At 38.2% G+C, this 22,174-nt stretch overlaps 1 protein-coding gene across 2 annotated transcripts in view; it reads right to left on the bottom strand.

Annotated features, from left to right (window-relative positions):
• Nucleotides 1-22,174, bottom strand: part of ACVR1 (activin A receptor type 1) — a 195,973-nt gene that overhangs the window by 74,383 nt on the left and 99,416 nt on the right. The window lies entirely within an intron of this gene.

The following is a 22,174-nucleotide window of genomic DNA, read 5'->3' as shown; positions in this document are numbered from 1 at the left end:
CCAACTTTCAACAGGCTGATTATTGCCTTGTTTCTTTCATTCATTCTTTTCAAAGATTAATCGCAGAAGTTCTCCTGGGCTTAAACAATCGACCTAAAGCCATGATGGTGAATCAATGGCACGCATGCCGGAAGTGACATGCAGAGCCATCTCTCTGGGCGTGCAAGCAGTCACCCATTGCTGTTCCAGGTTCCGGTGTGCTGGCCAGCTGGTATTCACGCACACGGGAGTGCCAGAAACTGAAAGCCAGGCGGCTGCTCTTCCGGTTTTCCAGTTTCTGGCATGAATGCGCATACAAAGACCAGATGGCCAGTGCGCATCATCTTCCCAGCTGCTCTTCCAGTTTCCGGCGCTCCCACGTGCGTGAAAACCAGCTGGCCGGCTCACTGGAACCCAGAACAGCAATGGTCAACAGCTCACGTGGCCGGAGAGTTGGCTCTCTCGCATCGGCAAGGTGGTCTTTGTGTGCGCATGCGCGTCAGAAACTGGAAGAGCAGGTGGCCATTGTGCACCGGAAACTGGGCAGCTGCTCTTCCAGTTTCCGACATGCACACACATGCGCTCCCGTTTTGGCACTCAGTGCTGAAAAGGTTCACCAACACTGACCTAGAGCTTTAAAAAAGATAAGCAGAATCACAAACCAACCAACCCGCCACAAACCATTTTGGCCCAACTGATTTCACTACATCACTGATAAATCTCTTGCTGCTAATGAAGTTCAAAGCATTCTGAAAGTGCAGATTGATTAAGGAACGGGGGAGGGAATCCTTACCAAGTGTTTTTCATCCTTGGTTGGTGTCAAAAAGCTTAGTGTTTTATTTTATTATTTTTCTTTTTTAATATGGTGTTTTTATATCTTTTGAGTCACCATGTGCGAGGAGGCAGCAATATAAATTTTCTGTGTTTTAAATTTTTGGGTTTTAATTTGGCCGAAATTATTTAATAATTTTAATTATTTTTTAATTGATGTCTGTATATTTTTGTGTTTTTAATAGGCTGTACGCCGCCCTGAGTCCTTTGGGAGAAGGGCGGTATAGAAATAAAATTATTATTATTATTATTATTATTATTATTATTATTATTATTATTATTATTATTATTATTATTATTATTAAATAAATGGCCAAAATTTAAACTGGAGGCCAAATTCTAATACTTGAATTATAAGTAAGGTTAGCTGAAACAATATGATGCGGAAAAAAACAATTGCAAGCCATTTCAATGTTGCTTCCAAGAGGCTTCTAACCTGAATCAGTCCTGAATCTTAGGAGACTGCTCAAGGAGAAATCCATTCTAAACGTTCTAACTTCTGTTTCTGTTATTTAACCATTGATAAAATGAATCCCATGTTTCAAAATATTCCGTATCTTATAAGAGAAGGATTAATTTTACCATGAGGGTTTATTATATGTTTATTGTTAATATGATTTAGTATTAACAATTAAGTATTAATATTATGTTGAGAAAATACTGTTATTATATGATCACTACTAATGAACATTATTATGACTATTGCTTAAATTAACAGTAACCAGATAACACAGTTTTATATAGACATTGAAACTGTTGCTCTTTCTTTATATAGTAAAAATAAAAAAAATATTTTTTAAAAAAAAGAGAGAAACCCATTCTAGTTCCATATTTTTAGGAGGTGAAGAGAACCAAAGAAAAGAGGAACTGCTCCTCATAATGGTTTGACTGCTTGGGACTATTTCCCTGGTGAAGAATAGACTGGTCCCTCTTTAATAGCCTCTGGGAAATTGAAGATACTCAACTAAATTTGTCATTTATGATAGATAAATGACAAATAAAGTATCGATACAGATATAAAAAATGGGCAATATATAGCATCTCTAGAAGTCTCTCCAAAATATTTCAGTCATGTATTTAATTGAATCCAAAAAATTCCACATTCAATTTAATATAGCAACTGAGTTATTTTGGAGAGGCTTCCACTGATGCTGTATATTGCCCATATTTTATATCCATATTGATGCATAATATAAATATAATACTTAAAAGATCAAAATATGTTTTGATCTTAATCTCATAGTCTCAATTGATTTTCTGATTACAGTTTAATTTTAAATGTATCACTGATTATGTGATTATGTGCCAACAACTCTTAACAACCACATAGATACCATATAGATTAGCTAATCTTTTCTGGACCAAGTGCCCAAAGCGCGCGCCTAAGCCCCCCAAATGCAACATGTGCATGGGCCCCGTGCATGTGCCCCACCCCCCTGCATGCGCTCGTGGGGCCCCCACAAGCATCTCATGCCCCATGCATGTATGCGTGCCCCGCACACAGCAGAGACCCAAACACCAGCTGGCCGGCAAGAGGTGTACACGCATGTGCAGTGGAGCTGAACTGGGGCGCCTGCTCGCATGACATCAGAGAGGGCACTGTGTGCCACCTCTGGCATGCATGCCATAGGTTCGCCATCACAGATATAGATGCTTTAATTTTACCTTATACTGTATGACATTAGCTCTATTCAAGGTAGACTTTTAAAAACTTTTGAACAACAGCAAGTCCTAATTACTTAAGTTTTAAGTAAATAAATGATTTAGTTGTCATCTTAGTCTTGATTAGATCTAAGAACACATAGCAAAAAGCAGCTCCTCTTCTCTGTTTTTATTACAGTTATTTTTATTGAGATTTTATTGAATTCCTTGCTTTTTGACTATGTAACAAAGCATACAATTATGAAAATAAAATGAACAAATTCCATTTCTAAATAGAAAATCCTGATGCTATCTGAGCTCAACAGATATATCTTAAAATTGGCAGCAGCCGAAATTCTTTTTTAAAAAGGCATGAAAAACTTATCACTTGAGTAAAACATGACGTCATCCCAGAAATCAATGTGTGCTTTTTCATTTCCCTTTTATCTTAGAACTGTAGAAGCTTTTGGAAAAACCAATAAAAATATGTTTTTCCTCCATTACGAAGGAAATTGTTTTGCAAGGAAACAACCTTGAACCAGCATTCAAAATACAGAAAGTTCATGGCTGGTTCTGATAATTTCTTCCCACATTTCAAAATTACTTGGGAAATCTTATTCCTGAGACAAAAGGAAGAAAACAAAGACAACTTGCAGTTTTTCTGGTTCAAAAAAAAATGTCTAATTTGCCATTTTTCGGGGGGGGGGGGGAGCAGGCAATACTGTTCCCAAAAGACAATAAACAGGCTACTCAATTTTTTAAAAAACACTTCCCTACAGAATGCTTATTCACAAGTTCTGACTACAAGCAGTCAACAACTTAGTATATTTGTTATAGTTCAAAGTTATGGTAGCCTTGGAAAAAGTGATTTATCACCTGTGCTCACGCTTAAAACCATCACATCGCCTTCATGGTCACAATGTCACAATTTGAGCGCTTGGAAACCAGCTTGCATTTACAACTGGTTTCAGCATTCTGTTGTGATCTGATCACAATGTGCAACCATTTTGCTGATTTCCAGCAAAAAAAACGCCCATTGGGGAAACTGAATTCATTTAACAACTGCATGATTTGCTTAAAGACCATGACGATTCTCTTAATGACTACCATAAACATTGCTGTAATTTTGGGTCCGACTTGACCTTACAGCCATGCGACTTATGATGCAAATTCTGGTCTCAGTTGTAATTTGTGACCTATGAATGTAATTTGAAAACTATGAGTAGAAGCAATACTGAAACAGAAACACCCCCTATTTTACACCATTACCAGGAGAGAAGAGAAATTAAACAATAAGCTAACTCCCCTTTCCTTGTTTGGGCCATCTGCCATGTGATGCTTCAGTTAAATGCACCACAAGCATGGGGATAAACTGTGATTAATTTTGGCAGTCCCTTAACAGTCTGGGTTCAGATGATGTTCCAAGCCTAACCCATTGTGGCTTAGCAACCCTTCCAAGATCATTTAATGGAAGTTCATAAATCTAAATGCAGATTCGTACTGACATATCTAAGAAGATTATTTTGATGGCTGAACCCCAAAAAGCTAAGCAGAATTGGATTTAGTTAGTACTGGGATGAAAAACAACCATACACTGGTAGCATCAATTCTGCAGGCATTGTGCAAAGTGGAAAGTCCAAAAATATTCCAGAGACAGGCAATGGCAAAGCCATTTATATTGAATAGCCATTTAATTTATATTGACGTCAAGAAAACTACATAGATGTATCCATAAAATCATCAGAAGTCGAATTCAGCACGAAAGAGGCTTTATTTTTTAGGTCTGCTTTTTTTTATAAATAGAATTATATACAAAAACTACAGGTAGCCCTTGACTTACGACCACAATCGAGCCCAAAATTTCTGTTGCTAAGCGAAACATTTGTTAAGTGAATTTGCTCCATCTTACGACCTTTCTTGCCACAGTTGTTAAGTGAATCACTGAATCTGGCTTTCCCACTGACTTTCCTTGTCAGAAGGTCGCAAAAGAGGATCGCACAACCCTGTAGTTATGTCTGAAACTGTCATAAATATGAGTCAATAGCCAAGTGTCTGAATTTTGATCACATGACCATTGCAAGTGCAAAAACTGGTTATAAATAACTTTTTTCAGTGCCATTGTAACTTTGGTCACTAAACGAACTGTTATAAATGGGAGACTATCTGTAGTTAGAAGCTTATTCTATGACTGATTACAGGTAGTCTTCAACTTACAATCACAATTGACCCAAAATTTCTGTTGCTAAGTGAGACAGTTAAGTCAGTTTTGTCTCATTTTGCGACCTTTCTTGCCACAGTTAAGTGAATCACTGCAGTTGTTAAGTTAATAGAGAGTTGTTAAGTGAATCAGGTTTCCCCATTAACTTTGCTTGTCAGAAGGTCGCAGAAGTGATCACATGACTCCAAGGCACTGCCACCGTCATAAATATGAGTCATTTGCCAAGCATCTGAATTTTGATCATGTGATCATGGGGATGCTGCAACGGTCATAAGTGTGAAAAATGGTCGTAAGTCACTTTTTTCAGTGCCGCTGTAACTTCTAACGGTCACTAAGCAAACTGTTGTAAGTTGAGAACTATCTGTAGTTAGAAGCTTATTGATTACTGTTTTACAGTGGGCTTACTTTTATACAACTTTTGTTTGTATATAGTTCGTCACAGTCAGCCAGATGTTCAGACTGGATTTGGCATTTTTATCCACCTATCAAGTCCTTCCCAAGAACTGGGATAAGCTTGATGTTGATGTTTTATGGCCCTAGAGGCATCGTCACAGAGTATAAGCTATCCTGAGTAAAGCTGCCTTTTGCAATTGACTGGTGAATTTGTCAATGCCGATGCTATTTAAGCAGTGCTTCAGTTGTTTGGGGATTGCACCCAAGGCGCCTATGACTGTTGGTGCTACTATTAATACTACTACTATTACTATTATCATCATCCTAAAATCAATCCATTACAGGATGACAATTCTTACGGACTGTTATCTAACATGCTTGTCCAACACAAGTTGGTAGAAGAGGATTTCCAACTTTTGAGTCTAGTCCTGTAAAACCAACTGTTTAACGTTACAATGGCACAGGAAAAAAAGTGACCTTATATCTGTTCCTCACACTTATGACCATCAACGCATCCCCTAGTCATGTGAGCAAAATTTGGGTGCTTGGCAACTGGCATACATTTATGACTGTTGCAGTGTCGCTGGGTCATATATTCACCATCTGTGATCTTCCCAATCAGCTTTTGACAAACAAAGTCAATGGATTTACTTAATGACTGCATGTTTTCATTGAATTTCAGTGTTTTGCTTAATAACTGTGGAAAAAAGATTGTAAAATTGGGCATGAGTCATTACCTTGCTTGGCAATAGAAGTTCTAGACTCAATTTTGGTCATAAATCGAGGATTAGCTGTATATAGTGATAGATATATGACTAATAACTAGTTAACCAAAGGGATAGAAAAAGATTGTACAGAAGAATTTGCAAAGTTCTTACATCATTAACAGCCTTCTCTTCACACCCATCACTTCTGCCTCACAAACACAACATCAGCCCGTCCAGCTGTCACTTTATGCTCTTGGCACTGATCTCTGCCAATCTCTGGACGTATTTCCATTGAAGAAGGCATTGTTTTATTAGCTACTTAGGCAAAGCACACACCATTAATGGAATTTTTATCTTTCTATTTCCCTGACAAAACAGAACCAGCCAGTCTGACTCTGTTATTATCATTAAGATTTTTTCCCCTCTATTCACTATCATGAATCCAAACAACATCTGGAATTATAGCTATCCTCAAGAGGGAAAGGGGAAAAAATTGCATTTGCTTAGATGGAACAAAACTTTTATTCTTTTCCACATAAACAAATGATTAGATAAACATGTTTCCTGCTGGGTAGCTAGGTTTTTAATGAAACACTTATTTCCCTTTTAGCTCTTGATAAGAGTCTCAAAATATGCTGTCTTTTTTGTCCTCCTTTCAAAACAGAGAGATAAATATAATACTTCCGTCTTCAACACCAACATTACAGCCAGAAGTGTTTGAGAGGGAGGAGTTAAAAGCCTTTGAATGCTGACTGGCATGTCAGGGAGTTTAATAAAAGGAAATTAAAGAGCCCTTTACTGAAATATTATTATTAATGTGTACCCTGGCGCCAGACATCTTTCTCATCAATGTAGCTAGTATGCATAACCCTCCTTAACAGACAGCTGTCTCCGGTGTCATTTCTATCAAAATCAAACCTCAGGGCCTCTGTAGAATCAATACAGAATTAGAGAAGCTATGCATGCAGCTAACCACAGTCAACTAGAAATTGTGGGTGTATTTAACACCAATGCAGTTTTCCAAGAAAGAGCAGCCACAGCAGGCACGTATGTATGTATGTATGTATGTATGTATGTATGTATGTATGTATGTATGTATGAAATTTATTCGCTGCCCGTTTCATTTTGAAGCAATTCTGAGCAGCTTGCAGCATAAAAGTGTTGAGAAGAGGGCAATCAGAACCATGGTATCAAGTCAGACCCACCAATTCTAGGCATGCTGGAGCCCACTCCTTATGACTTACAAGGAAGGGCCTCTGTCTTTACTACAGATCCTAAACTTAGAGGAACTCCCTCTTTCAAAGGAAAGCTATCTGAGACTGAGATATGAAGCACCTCAACTTCTTTCCTTTTCAGAAACAAAAATTAAAATCCTTCCTTAAAATCCACCTGAGGATTCCTCCATGGTCACTCAGCCATACCAGGACAAATCGATAAATATTTCAAGCTGCTTTAAGTTGAAGCAAGTTTAGAAAGCCACTCCAGAGCGGGACATATTTTGTGATCCATTGTTTGGTGGGAAAACCTGCAGCCTGATTTGCAGGTACTTCCATTCAGGTCCAGCGTTTAGAGCATTGTGCCGTGTCCTCAATGATAGGCTGTGTAATCTGAATCTGTCATTGGATGTTTGAAGGCTGATTTCTATTGTCCTACCTTAGATGGAAGCTGTTTTGGAGAGTCAAAGAGCTGCATATGAAACAATAAATTTAACCAGACAAGGAATTTTCATTCTGTATACAGGTAGTCCTCAATTTACGACCACCATTGAGCCTAAATTTTCTGTGATTAAGCGAAATATTTAATTTTGTCCCATTTTATGACCTTTCTTGCCACAGTTGCTAAGTGAATCACTGCCGTTGTTAAGTCAGTAACACGTTTTTGTTAAACAAATCTGCCTTACCCATTGACTTTACTTGTAAGAGGTTGCACAAGGTGACCCCAAGACCCAGAAACAATGCAAATGTCATAAATACAAATCGGTTGCCAAGTATCTACATTTTGATCATGGGGAAGCTGCAATGGTCATAAGTGTGAAAACTGTCATAAGTCACTTTTTCCCGTGCCATTGTAACTTTGAACAGTCACTAAGCGAACTGTTGTAAATCGCATTAAAATGTTACCTGCTTTTTCCCATTTATACCAGGGGTGGGTTCTACTTACCTTTACTACTGGTTCGCAACAGGATCGCACATGCGCAATCGCCGATGATGGCATCCGGGGCGGTGGGCGGGGCCTCCTGCTGGTTTTACTACCAGTTCTTGCGAACCGGTCCGAACCAGGGGCAACCCACCATCTTTCTTCCAATAGGGAGGACATACAATATGATAAACCAAGGGTGGGCAACTGTGGCCCTTTTACAACCTGTGGACTTCAACTCCCAGAATTCCTGAGACAGCCAAGCTGGCTCAGGAATTCTGGGAGTTGAAGTCCACAGGTCATAAAGTCCACAGGTCATAAATATTTGCCCACCCCTGTGGTAAACCATGATGTGGTTTCTTTGGTTTTGGAGTATTGTTTCAGCCCAATCCCTCTCAGGTCTAAACTATGGTTGATAGTTTAATATGTTTTGTGACTTCAGACACTGTTCTTTATTCAGCATCAGGGTTAGCAAAACCACAGCTTTCGTATAGTAAAACTCTGCCTGTAAAATCAGTCAATGAGTAAATTAGCTTAAAGGACAGAGCTGGGCCACAGTCGTCCTGTGAATTTCCTGGCTGAATAGGCATCTGACCCTCGGTCACTCAAAGCCAGCACTTATCCTTGCTAATATAATGATCTAATAAGCTTTCAATGTAATCTTAAACATATTGACTTAGAAATAGACCCACCAAGTCCAATGGAATATTTTCCCAGGCAAATAGTACAAAACTGCAGTTTTAATTTACTTAATCCCTTATACAGGCCGTCCTCAATTTACGAGAAAAAAAATTGAGCTCACCATTGCCGAGACAGTTGTTAAGTGAATTTTGCCCCACTGTAGAACCTGTCATGCCACGGTTGTTATGTGAACCACTGAAGGTGTTTAGTTTGTAACATGGTTGTTAAGTGAATCTATCTTCTCCATTGACTTTGCTTGTCAGAAGGTTGCAAAAGTGGAACACATGACCCCGGGACACTGCAATTGTCCTAAATACATGCCAGCTGCCAAATGTCTGAATTTTGATCAGATGACCATGGGGATGCTGCAACGATTGTAAGTGTGAAAACTGGTCCTAAATCAGTTTTTTTAAGTGCCATTGTAACTTCAAACAATCATTAAACAAATGGTTGTAAGGTTGTAATATGAACAAAATGATCTGAAAATAAACCGTATTGTGACATACAGTATATGTATTTCTTAGAAAGAACATACCGACAAGCAGGATTCAGTAACTCACCTGATGGGAAAATCTAACTTACAAAATCCTTTCTTTACAGAGCTCTGCAAAATGTTCGAGCTTTAGCATTTGACAGAATAGTCCTCTGTTAAAATCTTATTTAACAATTCTATAATGTTCACAAATGTAGTTCATTTGGTTCAAATTAAAATCATTTAGAGCTATTTCTCGGCTGACAGGTTTCTTTTAAAATAGACCTCTAAAATCCAACCATGCAGTTATACACAAATGTTGTTCAGAGTACTAGCGCCCAATTTAAATACTGTATTTTTCGGACTATAAGACACTCCAGACTATAAGAAGCACCTAGCTTTTGAGGAGGAAAACAAGGGGAAAAAATTATGCCTCTGCCTCCGCCTAGCCCCGCCACTTGAACAGGCCGAAAACAGGATGCATGGAGACTGAAAATGGGGCGTGCAGAGGCAGCAATAGGTGGTGGCAGCGATGGGCAGCGATGGGCGGTGGTGATCCCCGCAGCCTGGAACAGCTGATAGGCAGTATTCCGGGAGGCAGATTCAACCGCCAATCAGCTGCTCGTGCTAAATCAGGCTGTGCTGAAGCTGACCAGGTTGTTTGCTGCAAGGAGGCAAATTGCTGGGAGGCAGAAGCCGAAGAGTGGGGGCCGGTAAATGAGTGTGGCTTCAGCAACATTCGCTGTATAAGACACACAGACATTTCCACCCACGTTGGTGGTGAGGGTGGTGGAAATGTATCTTATACACCGAAAAATACGGTACTCTTTAACTATAACAGAGTATGGAACTCTGTAGAAGTCAGTGTTTTGAAAGTTATCATGTTTAGGTTGATGCATACAGAAAGAAAAACCTGAGACATCAATGTCTAAAACTGAGCCCACGCACGTAAAAGGGTATTTATTTTACTTATTCTGTCTCAACGCTACCTTTATAATAGATACTCAAGATAGCTAATCATGTTTTAAAAGAAAGACTAAAAAAAATTCTAAACAAAATTAATGAATTCTCCATGCCATCCTTGTAGCTAAAAACCACATTCTTCAGCATTGGAAATATACAGCTTCAATTATCTGATATTATTAGCAACTTATAAATGAATCGCTCATCAACATGGATTAGTACTGGATGAAATATTTACTGAAATGCTTATATAGAATACACACACACACATTTTAATTTAAATTTTTATTTTCATCCTGCCTTTATTTTTATAAATAAGGGGGCGAACATAATATTTTGTCGTCGTCCTCCTCCTATTTTCCCCACCATAACAATCCTATGAGGTTGGTTGGGCTGAGAGAGAGAGCGACTGGCTCAAAATCACCCAGCTGTACTTTCAAATGTAAGGTGGAAGTAGAATGCTGAGTATCACAGTTTCTAGTCTTAACCACTTGATAAAACTGGCTATCATTTATGAATGTATGCCAGTGGCCCCCAACCTTTTGGGCTCCCAGGCCCAGTTCCATGGAGAGAGATTTTTCCATGGACCTGAAGGGTGTGGTTTTCCATTCTGCCTTCATCCTGCAGATGGGGCTTTGTTGTTTGCATGGCCCGGTTTTTGGCATGCCGCGGCCCACTGCCAGTCCACAGACTGGTAGTGAGCTGGGTTGGGGACCCCTGACATATGCCATTTTTCTTTTCCTTCTTGCTTTAGAACTTTTTTTTTTCTTTCTGCTTTCTGAATTCATTAACAAAAATAAAAATAAAATAAAAGTTTTAAAAGGCAACTAACAGCAGCTAACAGCAGCTAGCCGCAGGATAGCAAACGGTATATAGAAAATTAAAAACAACAATTAAAATGAACACTAAAATAAATTAACAGTTAAGAATCTGGTGGAACAGATGCCTCTTTGCAGATTTTCTGAACAGTGTATCTATATAGAAGACTGCTGTACTACAAAAATGAGCCGTGAACAATTATGGCATCTTTAAAAGTGCCAGTTCTGCAGATCTAAACAGAAAAGACATGAACTCTCTTGGACAGTTTAGATTGAGTCATTTAGAGCTTCAATTCCAAGAACTTAAGTTTGTGTCAATTACCACCTAGAGTAGTGTTGGCGAACCTTTTCGGGACCAAGTGCCAAAACGGGAGCGCACGCAGGTGAGCACCGGAAACCGGAAGAGCAGCTCCCTGGTGCACATGTGCACGCCGGGAAATTGAGCTTCCGGTGTGTGGCAGGCACATGCGTGCCAGTCATCTGGTCTTCTGGTTTCTGGTGCACATGCATGTGCGATGACCATCTGGCTGGCGCACATGTATCCGCTGGAAACCTAAAGTTCAGCTTCCCTGAACATGCATGCCCGCAAGGGAGCTGCTCTTCCAGTTTCCGGTGCACCCGTGTGCATGAAGACCAGCAAGCCAGCATGCATGTGCACACCAGAACCCAGAAGAGCAACAGGTGATGGCTGGCATGCCCGAAGAGATGGCTCTGTGTGCCACTTCCAGCACACGTGCATAGGTTCGCCATCATGGGCCTAGAGGTATAGTCCTCGACTTACAACCACAATTGAGCTCAATATTTCTGTTGTTAAATGAGACAACATGACCATGAAGATGCTGCAATGGTCAAGTCAGAAATGGTCATACGTCCCCTTTTCAGTGCCACTATAATTTTGAACAGTCACTGAATGATTGGTTGTAAGTCGAGGCGAAGTACTGTAGTACCAACTGGTGTGTAGTAGAAATCTGTCGGTACAAGCACAATGTGATCTCTGCACCTTTTCTTGACAAGAAAGCCCCTTTCCCACATCATACACCAATCACACTTTTTAGACATACATAGGATATTTGACACGATATAACTAGGTAACTGACTAATCATCACCAAAATACAATTATCTTCATGAATGGCTACAACTGGCACTTAATTATGCAAATGCACTGCTCACATTGTTTGCAAATCCAGAAGATGGAGCATTCCCCCACTGTGGACCTGCACTTTCACAAGACTGCAACCAGCTGCTGAACCTCAATTCCCTGAGGTTTAATATCCTATTTACCCCCAGCATTTCCATATTGTTTGGATTTAATTAAGGAATGTTCTCCTTCATCCAATTCATTACAGAATTTAAGCAACATTCAAGGTTTCTTATTGTTTCCTTGGAATGTAATGTAATGACCGAGAGTTGCAGAACTGATGGCATTTTACTCTAAAGGACCTCCCCCACAGTTTTGTGGAGATGTTGAACAACAGAGAAGTCTCCTACTTGTGGCAGAATGTAGTCTGGAGTCCTAGGAAGGAGAAACTAATTCTCAGAGGGCACAGAGTTTGGGATGTGCGGTAGGCTAGTAGAAGCAAAGACAACTCCCCCTAGTAGTTCTAGAGTTAATTAAAATGTCTATATTATGAGATAGTTGTTTTAGTCTGGCAAGATTCTGTCTGTAGGCAAACAATAATAAAGAAGCTACCCAGAAGTACTAGTAACTCCGTGTCATTCTTCGTTTGTGAGATGTGACAATATTAGACATTGCAGGCCAATGACCTAAGTGCTCAAAAACAGTCTCCTGGTGCTGACATGAGCAGATAGGAAAAACAGTGTCCTTATGATTCAGAAGGATGACTTGATTGATGGTATTAAAAACTCCTCTTTAGTTGCTGCCAATATCCCAGTATGGTACACTCCACTACTCTCCTACATGTGTCCTACAACTTCCCCTCCATCCTGCCCCCCAATCCATTTATATTCTTGGCTTTTTTTCCCTTCTTGTTCTCTCTCCATTATATCCAGAACAAAACAACCCCATCCTGAACCATTTTAACCAACCCTTCCCTTCTTCAGAATTGCCAATCTAGTTGCAAATCTAAAAGTAACCAGGAAATGATCTGTCCAGGACAACTGTAATACAAAAGACATTCTCTTTTACATCACCACCTTCAAACCACCACATGCAAAGGTTTGATCCAGTGAGAAAGTATTTTTCATACTAACAAGGCACACGGTCAAATAGCCAAAATGTTACACCCTTTTCAGGTACATGTTTCTGAGTTTATAGCTGGGTTCAATACTTGCAAACGCAATAGTAAGAATAGCACTAAGGGAAAAGGACCAGTATTCAGAATTATCAACCCAAACAACTTTATTATTTAGTTTGAATAGCTGCTTGGCTCACCATAAAAAAGGATCAGGTTTAATCCAAATGAGCACCTTCAGATGAAGGATGTTAATAGTTTATTTTTGTTTTCTTACAGGAAGATGTGCCCTGCAAAATAGCCCCTCAAGGTCTAACACTTCAGAGGAGAGCTAAACAATACTAAGGTCCAAACAAGGATTATGAATTTTTCATGGCCTTTCCCAACATTACTTATACAGTTTTCTACAAAGAGCACAAATAATTCATGTCTATATGTTTTTATTGTAGAAGTCAAGTAGATCAGACTTCAGGTCAAATGTTCAAATTAATACCAGAATGTTTTCTATATTGCAAATTATTTGGTTGCAGAAATAATTTAAAAAGTCAACAAGAATCATGGTTTCTTCTATAAAAGGGAAGTCTTTAAAAGGAAAGTAAAAAAGACGTAGAAGACATATGTACATCTTAAAAGCAAGCCTTTGCCCTACCTCATTTCAGCCTTTCCAATCAATTCTGAGGTTCCTGCCATTCACTTTTAATAGCATACGCTTAGATTCTAAATCTGCTCAGAGGATTAAACTGAATAAACATACTATAAAGAGAGCCAAGGGTTCCAGACATAATACAATTGACTGCTACAACAGACTGAAGTGGGAAGAAAGTGCACGCACAGCACAAAAAAAGTTTAGCAAATCTCTTTAGAGGCTCTACGGCTCTACACATTTTAGTTGCTCAGCAGCTGCCTCCGCAGAGCACTAGAAAGCTGTGTTGAAACTTGATCTCATGACTCATTTTTATAGCTATAATTCAGACAAGGCCTTCAGGCCTGTTCTCACCACCAATTCAGCTCTATGGAAGCAAAATTAACCAACGTCAATACAATAACATGTTTGTATTTGCAAAAAAGGATGCCTCAGCACACTTTTAGTCTGTAGCTTCTACGTTGCTCTGCACAGTCCTGCCATACAATATAGCAGTCATTAGAACCAAAGCTATGACTAAGAGAAAAGGACCCTCTCCATGTCAAAGTGGGATCCAATATTTAGTCTTAATTTAAAACACAAAATACAGTACTGTAGTCACATTTGCAACACAAACTACAGTGGGTGTCAAACTCAAGGCCCGGGGGATGGATCTGGCCCACGGGGTGCTTAGATCTGGCCCATGGAGGCTGCCCTGGAAACAGCAAAGGACTGACCCATGGTGCCTCTGCCAGTGAAAATGGAGCTCAGGAGGGCTGTGCGCGGCCCTCCTGAGCGGTTTTCACTGGCAGAGGGACAGACTAAAACAGAGCTCGGGGGCCCATTTTCACTGGCAGAGCACTTGGGCCACCACATGTGCCCCCGACATGAGTGATGTTGAGCTGGCCATGCCCACCCTGGCCATGCTCACTCCCTCCTCCCCTGAGTTCAAACACAACCCTGATGTGGCCCTCAATGAAATCGAGTTTGACATCCCTGCTGCAGAGGATATATTTAACTACTGCGCTATACCTTCTTAATACACGGTTCCCGATGCTGATTGCTTTAAATTTCCCTGTGAAACACTTTGGAGGTTCTTTCTGAGTAACTCAAATATCTTTTAAAAAATATGTATCAAATCTGTGAGGAAGGAAAAAGAAAACAAGTATGAACAAAATTTTAAAAAATTAAAAATCTACTCTACCCTAAGAATTCTAAAATTGACACAGAAATTTAAAAAGTTTTTTGACTTGCTACTGTCCAGGAAATAACAAATATTTAAAACAAATCTGTCGCTACTTTTAAAAACTCTCACTCTTTTTTTTGTAGGAGAATTGTAAATAACTAAAATTAAACGTGACAGAATCTTGATTACACATTATGGAAAAAGACTGTCCAGGTGACCTATTTTTAACATCCTATGTCACAGGTGGTTTGCTTTTAAGTTGAAACTTTAATCTATTTCAAGGCTGCATATGATATGACCTATAAAATCTTTGAACGATTAATGTTTAAAAACAGTTCAATGTTAACACTACGTGATATAAGTCAGTATCCATCTGGCCACAAAACAAATACCAACAATAATCAAATAAGCAGCCTCACCTCATTTTAGATCATCAGGTTGCCATATCTAAACATTTTTCATCAGGTCAACATAAAAGCACCCAAAGCATTTGCAAGAGTACAATTACTTTATTAAGTTTTCTATAAATGAATCCCCATTAGCATATAACTCTTTAAATTAAGAGAAAACGGAGTTGACAATTCATGTAGTTGGTTAAAACTCACCCTGGTTTTTTTGGGGGGTGGGGAACCTCATTTTTCTGTTCTTAGATTAATTTTTTTCCTTTTCTAACTATGTTGATAGGAAAAAAAGCTGAGTTTTTTTCTCATTTGAATGGAAGAGCAGCTCAGCTGGATTCATTTTTCTTTTGAATTTTTTTTAAAAAGCAAAGACATAACTTTTTCCACAAGTAACTCCAGCTATATTTTTACAGGGTTTTTTTCCAATCCCTTTATTGTTTTTATAAATAACCCAAGAACATACCTAATATTCCTTTCATCTCCTCTTTTCCCCATAACAACCATCTTGTGAAGTGAATTGGGCTGAGAAAGAGTGACTGGCCCAAAGTTACCCAGCAGGGTTCTCATACCTAAGGCAGGACTAGAACTCACAGTCTCCTGGTTTCTAGCCTGGTGCCTTCACCATTACACCAAACTAGTTCCATTTCCTAAGAGAAGTCAGATTCCTGCCTTGCCCTGTAGAAAAGATTCTTCCTTGCTAAATCCTGTTAATTAGCTGCATTCAGACAGACTGGTTTTCAAATCCAGTACCCCAGAACCAGCTAAGCAAACAAGACAAGTTGGAGTAATAAACAGATATATTAGTCCCCAATTAGAGGTAGTAGTTTAAAAGAGAGAACAATGCACCTCTACACAAAGATAAGGGGAACAATAAAGCATTATCACTGATGCTTATCTCTTCAATTTAAATTGCTCACATCAAATGATAAGTAGTTTTTTCTATTTTTGTTGTCATGTGCTAATCAAATATACCCAAATATCACTTATCTTCTTATCCAACTAGTTTTTCACAAATTGGTGCCTTTCAAATGTACTGGATTGGACTAGAAACTTCATCATCCCAAAAGAGCACAGCCAAATATTGCATGACATAATGGACTTGGATTTAGCATTTTATCTAAGGTCAACCACTATAGTTGATAAGCCACAGTTTACAGCTTAAGTATATTGGGTGTACCCAGATATTTTTACTTTATTCAGCCATAGTTAGAATTAGTATACTGTCAATCAAATCAAAATTTTCCAACCTACATTCTCAACGCAAACAAATTCACCTAGGCATCAAGCCTAGGCTGCACATACCCTATGAGAACATATTATTAATATTAGAGACTATTCTTGAATATGAATATTTGGATGAACATAATGTTTGTACAAGGAGTGCGTCCTGAGATCTTAAGATATAAAAAAGCAAATCCAGTGACCTGCCTAGCTCACTATTCCTCCCTATCCCAGAACCAGAATAAATGTAATACTATAGAACGGTCAAAAAAACAGGAAAATGAGCAAACTGATTTAACTTTGAATATTTGATTGACCATACCAGTGAGTTCTCAGAGAAGAACTCCCTGGTTCTCCCTTCATTCACTTCAGGGGTGTCAAACTGGCTGCCCATGTGTGGTCATACACAGGCCACGCCCACCCCAGCTCCGCAAAGGCAAAAAACTAGGGTTGATCAATGCTTTTTTTAAAAAAAATAATTTAAAAAATCAGTTTTTAAAAAATTTAAATCGGATTTTTTTTAATTTAAATCTAATTTATTTTAATAAAATGCTTTTGAAGTAAAAATCTATCTAAATATTGTTTTCTATTTAAGATATATTAATAATTTAGTTTATTCAGCATGAAATGGGACTTAGTTATGTAGCATGAGGCTGTATATTCTGCAATATTGGGACTGTCAGTGAGTCAACAGCGGGTCAGAGGAGGAGCTGTTGCAGGACAAAGATGACAGTTGTTCTTTAAAAATTATGATTTAAATCGACTTGATTTAAATTAAATCCACATGACGCAATCGACTTTGACATCTATGATTCAACTTGGTTAAAGGTAAAGGTAAAGGTTCCCCTCGCACATATGTACTAGTCATTCCCGACTCTAGGGGCGGTGCTCATCTCCATTTCAAAGCCGAAGAGCCAGCGCTGTCCAAAGATGTCTCTGTGGTCATGTGGCCGGCATGACTAAATGCCAAAGGCGCACGGAACTGTTACCTTCCCACCAAAGGTGGTCCCTATTTTTCTACTTGCATTTTTTACGTGCTTTTGAACTGCTAGGTTGGCAGAAGCTGGGACAAGTAACGGGAGCTCACCCCATTATGTGGCACTAGAGATTCGAACCGCTGAACTGCCGACCTTTTGATTGACAAGCTCAGCATCTTAGCCACTGGGCCACTGCGTCCCTTAGTGAAAAAATCACTTGGTTATGATTTTTTAAATGTGAAGTACATACAGCTGAGCTGTATGTGTTAATTTATGTAACAGCAATCATGTGGCAACTGAAAAATGGATAATGAAGCTATGACAGCCAACCATAACTCATATCTGAATAAAATTAAATATCGAAATATCTCAGGCATAGGATGTGGAACCATCAGATCACCTAGGTAAGTCATGAAGTTTTAAGTGTATAGTTTTTTAGAGGAAAAAAACTCTACTCTCCTAAGTTCACCACGGCTTTAGGATGCCAGGCAAGGAGACTTAAGTACAATGATGAGCTGGATGCTCATCTAACTAATACATCTTGAATTGACACCATCTGAATTAGAAATCAATATACCACAGTCAGATGAACATTAAAAAAATAATTTCCAAAATGTCACATGACCAAAATGTTAACATTTTGGTCATGTGAACATGTTAATTCTGTTAACAGTAACAGAATTTTTAAAATGTAAAAATAGCCATGAATTGCTATCAGCCTTTGAAGAGTATGTTTGGATACTACAGTGATGAACCTACTCTGCCAGTTGGGCAAATCTGAAGGCTTATGATACTGAAAATAATCCTAGGGGTAATAGCATCTCAAAGAAATTAGATCCCACATCATTAGTTTTTAAACAATGGTAAAATATCATCTACAATAGTTTTAGTAATGAAAACAACAGTCCTTGACTTTGGATGTTTCCTCATTTTGGTATGTTTTAAAGGTTTCCCTCATACTGCTTTGGTATTTTAAGTGATACTGTATATTTTTAGGGATTTTTTTTAATCATTTGTTATTTCAAGCAAATACTGAAGATGCTCTACAGACTGGGTAATTTCATATCAAAAGAAAAGAGAAAACGAACTACTGGAAGTTGCTTTTTAGATTCTGTAGAAGATTTTTACAGATTTCCATCCTAAGAGACAAGAGCTGGAGTCCAAAGAAAGCCACCAATTCCAGAAATGCTTTCCAGATTTCCTTTCTGAAACAGGATCTGCAATCCTGAAGCAGGCAACATATGGCATTCCTACTCGAAACATTTAATTCAAGAGTGAAAGAGCAAATAAAAGTGAGGCCTCAGTGTTTGTGCTCAGGTATATGAGTCAGACATTTGTAAGCTTCTCAGTATGAAACAGCATTGAAAGCTGAGACCTGGTATTACTTTCTTCAGAGAGGTTCTTGCTTAAAGCAGTTCCTGAAACTGCCTGTAGTAACTCTTGGTGGGAATTGAGAAAATGACTGAGAGATGAGATCACACAACCAGTTCCTGTTAAATTTGTCATTTTCTTGACAAAGATCAAGTCAGGCACTCCAGTATCATTTTCGCCTTTTTCATATACCCATCACATCCAGAAATATCAATCATCCATCGGATCAGAAAGGTATGACACTACGAAATAGATTTCAGTACAAATTAATGTAGATACAAAACTTAGTATGTGCTCAAGGGAGGATGTGCTCAATAAATAAGCCATGGTTTGTTTTAGGGTATAAAACCAGTTAGAAATCATACAGTTTCGATAACACACTGATTGCAAGTGTGACTTCACATGATATATATAAGTAACACCTCATGGCTTACTTGCAGTTTCTTGACTTACTTGTGATTTGATTTTGTGTTCAAATGAATCCAGAAATATAAGGTAAGAGCAACTGTGAAGAAGAAACTAGCTAACTAAAGTATGATTATCTTCATAGTCTGAAAAACAAATCAGAAATGAATCAGGGCTGGTTTAACAATTCATGAGTTAGTATGATGTAAGAACTGGCAAACTACCGGTATATCTTTTCAAACCAAACACTGCATTGCAATATTTCACTAGAACAACGAAACTTGTTCTAATTTAAGTTTTCTGATAAGATTTCTATTGTGCTAAATAGTCCTAGCAAATATGGACAAGTGGTTTTGTTTTATGTTTAACTTTACTCCAATTTGTATAAAAATGTTGTTTAATATGCCTAATCAATTAAAGTATCTGTCTATACTTTTACATCAACTTCCAAGGTAATTCAAAGGTTTGCATCCCAAAGAATAGTTCTTGATTGGCTGAATTCACACGGATGTACTAAGTGAAAATCAAACAAACAATCTTATGTATTAACATATAGTATAAACCAAATCTAGGTGTGTCTCCTTGAGGCTACTTAAGCAATTATCAGGGATGACATAAAGCTTTCCTATAGACCGCCATACCCTAAGAGAATGTTCTTGTTCAAACTCTACAGAACTATATTCATATGGAAGAATGGGAAAGCTGGAAAAGCTAGTGGCAAGGCTGGCATTAATAACAGAAGCAGCAGGAGATCAAGATAACTCAGAAAATAGACAAAGATAACAGGAAGTATAATTTGGAAATAGAACGTGAGAACATACCTTTAGTGAGCTCATTTTTCAAATTTGGACTATCTTGTTCCATAAATTTCAACCACACAGTTTAGCTGAAATAGAACTGTGTTTCATTAGTAAAGTACTTAAATCTGTAAGAATTGTGAGGTTTGTTTCCATTTAAGGGCTTCAGATGTACGGTAACTCCTTTCCATTCTATGCATGAAATAGAGCTTGTCATAATGAACTCTCTTGCCATAATCAAGGACATATTCACAAGATTACCTGAATGAGTTGTCATCATCTTAAAAGCCTGAAGGAGCTACTTTCTGACAATTCAATTTCATGCATGTCAAATCCATCCATATATAAACTCATCATATGTTTTCAATGTATGTACAATAACTGTCTGAAAAATACCTTCAGAAGTAAATAAGTCAAGGCCTTTTCGTTGTTGTTTTTTAAAAATATCATTTTCTAAATTCACATTTAAAAAAGTTAAATGTTCTATTCCAAAGAAAAATAACTCTTAGAGAGCTGTATATAATTTGACCAACTATAACTCTAAAAATTAACATATGCCAATTTATAGATGGCAAGTTAAATAGTCATCCCACACATCCAATATTTAGATGATCTGGCCACATAATAGTCAGGTATAGAGACAGTGGGAATCACATGTTCACAAGCTGATTTACAATCATAATTTGTGGTGTCCACTAACTCCTTGTTCTTCAAACTTTCAGCTCTGCCAAACAGTTAAACACACACACACACACACACACAGTGTGTGTGTGTGTGTGTGTGTGTGTGTGTGTGTGTGTGTGTGTATTAAAAAGGAGGGGTAAAATATAACCACCATTCTCTCATCACACTACTTTTGAACACAGAGACTCAAATCAGAAACCATGTTAGGAAAATAAAATATCCTCTGAAAAAGTATGAATTTCAAAATTATAAAGCAACCCGAATCCAATCTACTTTGGTACACATAAATTGGATTAGAGATAAACCTCAGAGATACTCCATACATGTTTTCTAAAGGGCCGAACATAAACACAACACACCCATATTGCAACTACTCTATAACTCAAACTACAATGAAAAGTTTAAAAGAAATACAAGTTCTCATAGCCCAAATTGGAATGCATATATCAGCTTAAGTATGAAATAGGAGCAAACCTTTGAACTTTCAAATGTACTGGAAGCGCTAAGTGCTCTAGAATTCATTCTTAGAATGCAGATTCAGCAAAAACAATTAAGTGCAAAGAAATCATTCCAATTAGCTACTGCTGGTGATAGAATGAAGAGGCCAAAGGAATCAATGATATGTAATCCCACTACAGGTATATAAAACGGGGGGGGGGGGGGTGGTGGTACAAACTTGTAACAAGGGAGTTTGAATGTTCCAGTGAAACATTTTGAAGTGTTTTGTGATCCCACAGAACAAAACCTGAAACATTTTCAGTGCTCTGCCACAGGGAACAATGGTAACATAAAATAAGCCTCTTATTTTTCATCATAGGGTCATAAAAGTAAGTGAAACAGCAGCCCATGCTGATTGCTGTCTACTGCTCAAACTATAACTACATTGACTAAAGGTTTTTTTTTCAAAGGACTGTAAATATTTAAACATTCCTAGAGTAAACAAGTTGGGTATATCCTTTTATAGCCTGTCTGCACAAATAATCACAGAAATTAGCCCAGCAAAAAGAAAACATAATAGAATCACTCCAGCACAACCCCAACACAATTTAACAGTAGGGGGAAAAATTGCCATGGCCGTAACTTTCTTCCTAATGCATAGTCACTATAACATTTCTGCATTCAGCAAATACAGACAACTTCAGACAAAGCAGTATATCCCCAATGCCTGAAAGCTTACCAGCACAGGCACCCTTTCTGTAAAGCACAGATCATAACAATCTACCTGAAAAAGACACAACGTACAGAGAACACACAAAAAGACTATATATAAGCCATGACCTCTAAATTCTCTGTTCCAAAGACTTCCAAAATTTACCTACCTCCTTACAGTAGGAGTTAACTCATCCTCACATTACCAACCTTTCTCTACTCAGCCACATTTAAATGGTAGCAGGAGGAGGGAGAGAACTCAGTTCTGCTATTTTATTGACTAATGTGGTCTTAAAAGTCTTCATAGCTTAGAAGAATTTTAAGAACAG

The sequence above is a fragment of the Pituophis catenifer genome, unplaced genomic scaffold (assembly GCF_029215685.1).
Source record: "Pituophis catenifer annectens isolate HBS135680 unplaced genomic scaffold, rPitCat1.0.hap2 SCAF_1, whole genome shotgun sequence".
Taxonomy (NCBI): domain Eukaryota; kingdom Metazoa; phylum Chordata; class Lepidosauria; order Squamata; family Colubridae; genus Pituophis; species Pituophis catenifer.
The sequence above is the reverse complement of the archived record's forward strand: the minus strand, read 5'-3'. Positions and strand labels throughout refer to the sequence as shown.